This window comes from Alosa pseudoharengus, unplaced genomic scaffold, assembly GCF_046254945.1.
Source record: "Alosa pseudoharengus isolate Yale_2024_CS ecotype anadromous, Long Island Sound unplaced genomic scaffold, YU_APseudo_1.1 YU_APseudo_1.1_scf_2, whole genome shotgun sequence".
NCBI classification, from domain to species: Eukaryota; Metazoa; Chordata; class Actinopteri; order Clupeiformes; family Clupeidae; genus Alosa; species Alosa pseudoharengus.
Window position 1 is genome coordinate 44,299,273 of NW_027468663.1, and position 10,353 is coordinate 44,309,625.

The following is a 10,353-nucleotide window of genomic DNA, read 5'->3' on the forward strand; positions in this document are numbered from 1 at the left end:
ACATGGTGAAAATAGTAAGAAGATAACGGTTAATAACTCTGATTTATGTGCTTTGCATTTCCCTTACTCGACGAAAGATGTACGTGATTGGATTAAACAGGGTGTGCGTCCTGACTATTGGTGTGCTTAGCGTTCCAACTACAGTAATTGGGTCATGCTATGGAACATGTCATATAAGTAACTGCTGCAAAAGTTTGTTCTTCCCGCCGCTCTTAGAGTAGCACTTGCATTGCCAAAAGCACTTCGCCTCAGCTAAAAGCTATACTTTCTGAAAAGACAACCCCTGGATATCGCCTTGAATATTTGTCGTGGGAAACAGCAGATCACCACCCTCCAGCTAACAACTCTCCACCGATCAAGGTAAGTGTCATTGAATTACTTGAATTTACCATAACAATCGCTTGATAACATTTTGAAGTTACACAACTGTCACTTTCCCTCATGAAAACAACGTTAATCAGTACTTTGGTCTTTGACATAAAGTAATATTTATGTTACCCTAGCATAACTTTGTGTATTTCGGGAGAAGAAATGTAAGTACGTTAGCTAGTGCTAGGGGCTAACAGTCCGTGCGCCCCTTGTTTCTGGTCAACATTTTGCGCGCAAAGCGACGAGCTATTTAGGACTTATGAATGGGTTTTCCTGTGGCCATCACTCGATCGAGAGTCAATCTTGCAGTTGTAGACATAGGAAATCGTGTTTTTAACGTGTATCGGGAGTGGAAATACATGAGTGTTTTTTAACTTTTTCCTCAGTTTATAGCTAAGCGCCACGGTTCATTGGTAACGTTAGCAGCCCCTTGTTTCTGGTCAACATTTTGCGCGCAAAGCGACGAGCTATTTAGGACTTATGAATGGGTTTTCCTGTGGCCATCACTCGATCGAGAGTCAATCTTGCAGTTGTAGACGTTAGCAGCCCCTTTTGCGAATTGATGATAATTTGTTTTTCTTCCACCATAGCCTTTGCTTGAGCGAACGAAGGCATTACCAACACTAAGGTAACACCAAGGCAAGGTAAGGTAACGTTACGGTAAGGTAAGGTAAGGCAACGTTAAGGTAAGGTAACATTTAACACGGTTTTTGACATTTGTGTTGAACGTAGTTGTATGATGGCGTACTTTACGAAGTATGAACAAATCCTCCACTTATTGAGGGAAGGCACACATCATCCTGATATCAGTGAGCCTGGGCAGCATGCAGCTAGGAGCTTCATTAAGAGAGCATCCAAGAGCTATGAAGTCATAGATGGCCGACTCTATTTCAACACTAATGACCGCAAGCGACTAGTGGTTATGAATGCAGAAGAGCGAGATCAGGTCCTTACGGAGTGCCATGACAAGGCTTCAACAGGTGGTCATTTTGGCTTTCAGACCACAGTGAAGAAGATAGTGGCAACTTACTTTTGGGATGACTTGAGGAGCGATACCCAGCAATGGGTCAGTTCATGTCATAGATGCCAATGTGGTGAAAAAATGAGAACCGTGGCACCACAGCTGCATCCAATTATAGTGAAACAGCCATGGACTGTTCTAGGCGTTGACTTGGTAGGCCCACTTACTTTGACGGCAAACAACAAGCTATACATAATTACATTCACGGACCTGTTCACAAAATGGGTAATTGCAAGGCCTCTTTGTAACAAGACAGGTCCGGAGGTAGCAGAAGCGATTGTTGATGTTCTATTAGACTTTGGACTTGTTGAAAAGATCATCACAGACCAGGGAAGGGAGTTTGTAAATTATCTCAATAGTGGAATATTTGAGACTTTTGGCATAACACATGCCATTGCGTCCGCTTACCACCCCCAAACAAATGGGCAGGATGAGCGTAGTAATCACACGGTTAAGGAAAGGCTAGCGAAATATTGTAAAGATAATCAGGATGACTGGGATGTTCACCTGAGAAGCATAGTCTCGGCCATCAATATCATGCGGCAAAGGTCCACTAAATATAGCCCTTACTGTGCCATGTTTGGGCGTCAGCCACGCCATCCAGGAGTCATAAATATGACTGAGCCTTTGTCGGGCGACTTTACAATTGGTGATGTTGAGGACGACATGGAGCAGCGTATTGCAGATATCACTGCTATGAATGCCAAGATTTATCAGAATATCATCGTGTCCAAAGAGAAACAGAAACAAGAGTTTGAGAGTAGGAAGAGGAGAAATGTGAAGTCCTTCCACATTCAGGTAGGCGATGATGTCCTTAAGGCAGACATGCGAAAGCTAAGCCGAAAAGGTTTGCATTCGTCTTGGTCAGGTCCATATAAGGTTGTTTCAGTGTCAGAGAAAGGGGTGGCAAAACTTGTCGACAGCAGGACAGATATTGAACTCCAGAAGGGGGTTAATGTGGCTCAGCTAAAGCCGTATGTCAGGAGAGAGACTCCTTATGTTGAAGACACAAGTGTGATGTGTAGTGTTGAAGACACAAGTGAACAGCCAAGTGTAAGTGGGCTGTCGAATGAGGTAGGCACTTGTGCGCTGTGTAGTGTTGAAGACACAAGTGAACAGCCAAGTGTAAGTGGGCTGTCGAATGAGGTAGGCACTAGTGCGCTGTGTAGTGTTGAAGACACAAGTGAACAGCCAAGTGTAAGTGGGCTGCGGAATGAGGTAGGCGCTGAACAGCCAATATTACAAGTTCCAGGTTTTGTAAGGGACATGGGTGTGGCTATGCAGTGGATTAGCAACCATAGGAATGAACTGAGGGGACATGTAGCTGAACCCAGCTTTTGGCAGATGGACGAAGAAGACCACCACAATGTCATCATGGCGTGTGACACAAAGGATGAGAGAAGTACATGTGAATATGACCCCTTCACCTTCATATTTCAGTTCATGGAGGATTTTGCTAAATTTATAGACCATGTAAACAAACACAATCTTCTGGCTGCTGCTTTGTGTTTGGAAGAATTGGAGTCAGAGCCCCATTGTGAATTCTTGGAGGAGTAGGTCAGAGCAGGCGTTTGTTGTATATTCCAGGTCTAATCGGGCTACCGACTGTGTGTGCTGCGCTTGCAGGAGGGCCTTTACGGATCCCAAGTGCGACATGCGAACTGTCACTAGCCGCCTGGTGTTGTGTTTCGGTGTGTCTTTCTGCTGCTGCCCAGGTCGTGTTGTTGTATATTCCAGGTCTAATCGGGCTACCGACTGTGTGTGCTGCGCTTGCAGGAGGGCCTTTACGGATCCCAAGTGCGACATGCGAACTGTCACTAGCCGCCTGGTGTTGTGTTTCGGTGATAGAGAACCCACCATGACTGTGTGTGTGTGTGTTACCATGCTGTATGTATAACCATTATCTTCAGAGTTTGTCTTCCATAGTTTTTTTTTTTAATATATATAATAGTAACACTCCTGCGATTTTCACATAGACCTCTGTACTAGGCAGCCACAGCGCTACACTCTTGGGGGCATGAACAAAAAAATCCATGGCATGACCTGTCTTCCTGATAGGCCTACCCGTTGAAAAGTCGAACTGCATGGAACTGTCAGGGATTGTTTTTTTTGTTTTTACAATAACACAACAACCAAATAACATATCATGCTGATAGCTTTTGTTCATCTCAAACACAATGTAGCCAGGTGAGATGTTTACAACTACATGACCTTTTATCAGTCCAGTTGCAGTAGGCCTAGATCTCAACCACAATTGATGAACTGCCCTACTTGTGACTGTTTTTAGAGATTTTAGAGGTTTTATATCGATGCTACAGAATTTGTGGCTGGTGCTACAAAACTTTTCACCTCTGTAGCACCAGTGCTAGTTGCAAAAAAAGTTAACGTACAGCCCTGCATGAGCCCCCATGTTCATGCCCAATGATATCTCAGATAATGGCCATGCAGAAGATAATAGCCTTGTCAATTTCAAAGTGTAAGATGATTGATGTTCTAACATCAAAGATCACACACTCTACATGTTTCCCTTTCTCTTCCTCAGGTTAAGTGTTTTCTTTCTGTCTGCTTCCACCACCTGTAGAACATTCTGGTAATGTTCTTCTCGTCTTGCAGAGCCTATGTAGTCTGTGCTGAGCTTCACATTACGCTCTGCGCTGTCATTGACCACATTCATGGACTCCGAGTGAATCAAGGCCTCATCTTGGTGGTTGCAGTGTTCAGTGGCTCCATGATGCACCATGGAACGACCTGCAGTTCTTCAAGAATTTGCTTCGGTGTTCACATGTTTCAGCAGTGATCTTCAAGAGTGCAATGAAGGCCCTCGAGATACACCAGTGGTACCTCACAGCTGAGATGGTACCACTAGCCCTCTTCAGCAAGGTACCAGCCGAGCACAAGAAATCCCTGGCCGCTTGCTTGCTGTCAAACCATCTACCTCCTGCACACGTCCAAATGACAGATATTGCTCAGGTTTCGGCAATCCCAAGTTTCCAGGAAAGAACCCTAAAGACGACACTGGCAAACCTGGTGGGACCTGATTTGTGGTGTATCTTTCATCTTCTGCAGCTGGACCCTGCTTTCCTCACCACTGACATCTCAAACTGGCCTGTTCACCTAGCCTACAATGAGGCCTTGATTCACTCGGAGTCCATGAATGTGGTCAATGACAGCGCAGAGCGTAATGTGAAGCTCAGCACAGACTACATAGGCTCTGCAAGACGAGAAGAACATTACCAGAATGTAGTGCTTAGTTATTAAGAATTCTGTATGTTCTATCTATTCATGGATTCATTTGCACAGCCATATGTTTGTAGGAGGTTTACAATTTGTCTTACACTTTGAAATTTAAGTTGTTCATAGTTTTACAATAGGGTAATCTTTACTTACATAATGTTATGCTATTCCCAAAAATGACAACTGCCATATCTCAGGAAGTAATAAAGATAGAGACACACAACTGGCACCAAATGATGTGCAATGTCCATATTTATATTCAACTTTCTTCGACATTATAGGGCTAGATTTATTATTTTTGCTGTTATTTAAGAAAGAAACGGTATTTGTATGTCCATCGTTAGTTGAAAACTTCAGAGGCTCGGTGGACCCCTTAGATATCAATAGAATTTAATAACATTTCTCATGGAAGTTTAATTTAGTTAGTGTAAAAAATCTATTCTAGGTACAGATTGATTTTCAAAAAAATGTAAAAAAGTGGGGCAAATGATGCACCCTACTGTGTATTGTTTATATATTTCTTTCTTCTATTAACGCTCTTAAGATTTTCCAAAATAGTAAAGGGGTATTTCTGCGATTTTCGCATAGACCTCTGTACCAGGCAGAGCCCACATGTTCATGCCCCCAAGACTGTAGTGCTGTGGCTGCCAGGTAACTCGAGCTAGGTGAAACCGATTGAAACAGAAATTTATGAGAATTATGCGTCAGATAATTTATTTTAAATGTAATGAAAACTTCCTGTTATAGTCCAATGTATGTTATACACAGCAGTGGTCATGCTTTTCTTTGTATGTCCTTGTGAAGTTTGTATGTCCTTGTCAATGATTGTCCTAACTTTTACACTTCATTTTACCATTATTAACATTGTCTTTCGTCATGTCTTGTCCTACTAACACCCCACTCGTGGCCTGCACCTTGACGTGGTGAGTGGGCTTTCAACTAAACAGGTCTTACTTTCATATTTCCATTGACATGTTTTCAAACAGCCTTCTTGAACTAAACGCTATTCCTGAGTTTGTTTGTTGTCATTTCACGGCAGGCCTCAACGGAACAGACCACCTTCAGCATCCACTCAGCATTGCTTCCGGCAGAGACGGGTGTCTTGTCCTACTAACACCCCACTCGTGGCCTGCACCTTGACGTGGTGAGTGGGCTTTCAACTAAACAGGTCTTACTTTCATATTCCCATTGACATGTTTTCAAACAGCCTTCTTGAACTAAACGCTATTCCTGAGTTTGTTTGTTGTCATTTCACGGCAGGCCTCAACGGAACAGACCACCTTCAGCATCCACTCAGCATTGCTTCCGGCAGAGACGGGTGTCTTGTCCTACTAACACCCCACTCGTGGCCTGCACCTTGACGTGGTGAGTGGGCTTTCAACTAGTATGGAGGTTAACTGGCACCATAATTTGATGTAAAAAGAGCAAAGAGAGGCTGAGTCTCTCAGAACTAAAGATGCCGAGGTATTCATCTCTGTGAAAACGTCTTACACTGACTTTCTATGTATTATACTCTCCAGGTACAAGTTATCTGATGTTGTGACTTTCTTGAAGAAGTAGTGTCATCTCAACTCACTGGGCAAAGGTAATGTTCTGAATATATGTTTTATAACATGAACAAGAGATCCTAGTAAGAGTAGCTACATTGACTTGAATGGGATTTCCCAAAGTTCTACGGGTGTAATGGGTGTAATGATGCAATGATATTATGCTATGATGCAAGGTAAAAATATGTGAGTGAGGAACAACCGATTGTCTCTTGGGTGCACAGACTTTGTCTCTGTATCCTAATTGCCTGATGCTTATGAGACCTCTGTGCACAGACATTAATAAAACTACCAACGAGAAAGACAAAAACCTTATTTCAGACTCTCAGTATTTATAGACCTTTAATCTAAAGTTCTTCCACAGTTTTTAAAACCGGTTTAAAACACTGATTGTTTGTTGGTTTTATTTTCACAGGTTGACAGGCCTCAATGGACAGTGAGACAGTGATCTACCTTTGGACTGGCACTGACCAGACATGCACACTGAAACTTGATTTCTCATGAATATCTTTACAAGATGCAACACACATTGTGGAACACTTTAGACACTAATAAACATGTCCACTGTTTTCTCTGGAATTGTTTTGTTTGTCATTTGTGGTAATGGATTTCCAAATGTATGGACAAGCTTAATTTTACTGTTTATGTGTGTAATCAGCTGATATTAGAAATTATGTATTTTAGAAATGTATATTTAATTAGAAGCAAAGGTAGCCTAGACATCATATTACAAGAGTGGCCTGTTTAAACTTAAGAAAACATTGATTTAAACTAAAGGTACTTAAAGTAAGATTCACAGAAATTAATTTAATTTGCTGCCCATTTTATTCACACATGTATAGCTCGTCAATTTCTTTAGTCTGATTTGGTTTTGTCAAGGGTTGGGTTAACGACGTCAATGTTTCCGGTAGTTTGCATGTAAATCATATTACATAAATTGTACTGTCCGATATATCGAGGGTCTCGTTTTAACCTCATGTCAGGTAGGAGGGTTGTGCCCATATAGATTCACTGACGAATGTTGTCGGGCTGTAAGCGATAATATATATAACTAGGTGACAGTGCAGGATAAGAAATAGAAGAGCCGTATATATTAACAGGCTAGAAGTTTGCAATTTAGGAGCCTACTGCAACAAATGTTTTCTTTAAATTACAAACAGTAGGTAAGACTGCATGTTTTGGTGGCTAGCTGGGTAGTTCTGTATTTCAAGGTTTGACAGGCTAGTTCGCAATTCAAATTTCCACTGGAGCTCCAAGCGGATTTCTACACGCAGCCTTCAACACTTTACAGCTCTTTGAGTCACGGTAACATGTATTTTTGGTACATAGCTAATTTAGATACACTTTTCTTCAACAGAAAACAATAAACTCAGGCGAATTATCGAACAGCAATCAACATTCTGACCAATGAAATTCTGGAAGTGCAACGGCTAATAGACCAATCAGAATGTATTTTATGTATTTTGTGACGTAATCATGCAGATCTGGTAACCCGTGCAGATCAGGTACCCACACAAGCATGCGTGTTAGATAACCCTTCCCCCTCCCCCTCGGTTTTTCAGCCAATCAAACGACAACCTTTCTTGTATGTCGTGCTGGCTGTCGCTGTCGGAATGATCAGCAGCACAAATGAGTTCGCTAAAATATTGGTGGGAACAATTTTGTCATCTTAAAATATTGGTTAGGACTAGTCATGAGCGTCCCACCCTAAATCTACGCCCATGCCCTATTGCCTTAGGCATAACAGTCCATCACCAGAACAGATATATAGAATGAAAATAGTCTGGATTGTCGTAGGGGCAGCAGTGCCAGGCAACGTTCATTGGAACCAGGGATGTAATGGAGGCTAAACGCAAGTAAACGCAGTTTATCCACCTCTGACATTTCAGAAATAGTTTATCTGCCTCTTATTAGAGTTTATCCACCTCTTAAATGAGTTTATTCACCAATTGCAACTTTTAACATTTAACAATCACATTCCACCTTCACAATATGGGCACTCATCAACACTCTAGGAACCATTTGATACCACTTGTATTGTTATAAACATTGGACAACAACATCCACCTCCATCAAACATTTTCTGAATGCCTTTTTAAAAAACCCGCTACCACATGGCGCAGTCCACCTTACCGTGCTCACAGAATTGATAGTTTACCCACCTCTTATTTTACCACTACAGCCCTGATTGGAACTGTCCATCGGTCGAGGGGTAGCATGATACTACAATACTGTAGATACAACACTAGTTGCAGTTGTAGACTAGGGGAGACCGGGGCTGGTTGGAACACTTTTCACTCTCGGCTATATTTCTCCGTCTTACAATGCGTTGAAATTGTCAAATTGTGATTAACTGAAAGCTTGGGATCTCAGCTACAAAATGTATACATTCAATGTCAACAAATTATCCCTTTTTTTGAGTTATATATGATTAAAGTGGTGTTGTGCACGTGTGCCAACCTGCCCCATGCACGGGGTTGGTTGGCACATGTAGTCGGAGTTGGTTGGAACACCTATGTTATAGTCCTTTGCAGTACCCCTTTTGCTTTTGTTTGAAGTGCTTATCTAGATCACTGCCTGTAGGGCTTTGCTGATGTCTTTCCTGTGTGTTTTTCTTCAGTAGGGCCCACCGTCAAGACCAATTTGGTCCCTACCGATTTTTTTTTTACTTCAAATGTTTAAAAATGTCTGAAATGCTTCCAAATGTAAAACTATGTTCAGTAATTACAATAAAAATGCTAAAATAAAGATTGATGATGTTTTTATGTGTAAAATACAAAGTTTATAGATTTGTCACAAAATAGCCATAGGGAATGTATGTGCCAACCAACCCCAAAATCAGTGTGCCAACCTGCCCCGCCCACATTAGGTCAAACTTTTTTGCACAAATGCTGTTAGCCTGCTAATATCAGTCACCTCAGGTTTTCAAACTTCATTTTAAGATATAGATGAGTCCCCTAGCAATCAATTATAATGAATATTTTTTATATATCCCTAACTATTACCCTTCTAGGATGTATTTAGTGGGAAGTTTTGACACTACAAAATTAAAATGTTGTTCTCACCTAAAGGGTTAATGACCTGGAGACCAGTTACATACGTGAGTTTACTCTACTCAATAAGGCCGTCAGTTTAGTGTTGGAATTTTGTTGCAGCTCCCTCTAGTAGCCTGGATATTAACAGTGTTTCAACCTGCCCCTGTTCCAACCAGCCCCGGTCTCCCCTACTTTGTCCTCAACCAGCAAACTCAACTGAAAATACTAGAACTGGATATCAGGTGTATCCCTGATATCCAGTTCTAGTATTTTCAGTTGAGTTTGCTGGTCTTGAAGTTGAAGTCTTCATTAAGAAAGCTATTTGTCTGACTGTTATTGAATCATCGAAAAGGTCCCCCTCCCTCGGGAAAAAGCCCTTCTTCCTCTAATCGTTCAGTCGAGTAGTCACGTTGCAACTCATACCTCGCTGAAAGCCTATACCCTTTTACCTATAATAACATGGAAACCACATGGCATGAAAATTACTATTTCTTCCACAGCCCTAGACAATGGAGGAGGGCCATTCTCAGCACAAGACTGTACTGTAATAAATGTCATTGTGTCGAAAGTGACCCATGAGGCTACCTTGTGGGCAATAACAGAGTGGCCCGATGTGTCATGTCAGTGAAAATTACCTTGTGCTGAGAGCTATCTTCGCGGGCTTTTCTTTTCCAGCAAGCAAGTAATGCCTCAGGGATGCTTACCCAATTAAAATGTGTTTTTAGTGAAAGGCTTGCCAAGTCCTTAAGTGTATATGTATCCCTGGATGGAGTGGTATCACAGAACAGGACGTGATGAGATGCAGGAGACAGCTGCTGCAGTAATGAGAGACACAAATGACTCGCTGTAAAACTGATTTAAGATAATTAGAAGTGGGATTGGTGATAAGTCACCTCTCCCCATGCGCATCCTCAATCACTTTATTAAATGCCACTGCTTTTGTGCTCTTGACTAAGCTCTTTTCTTTAGAGCTGACAGGTACCCCTTTGGGCTGCAATATTTTATGTAGTAAGGAGGGATAGGTGTATTGGAAACATTTCACATTTGAGCTTTTTGTCACATCTTTATTGGGGGATTTGGTTGATACTGTAGTTTCAGTTTAGCAAATAATGATAATGGTAATCAGTGGCGGATCTAGGATTTTTCT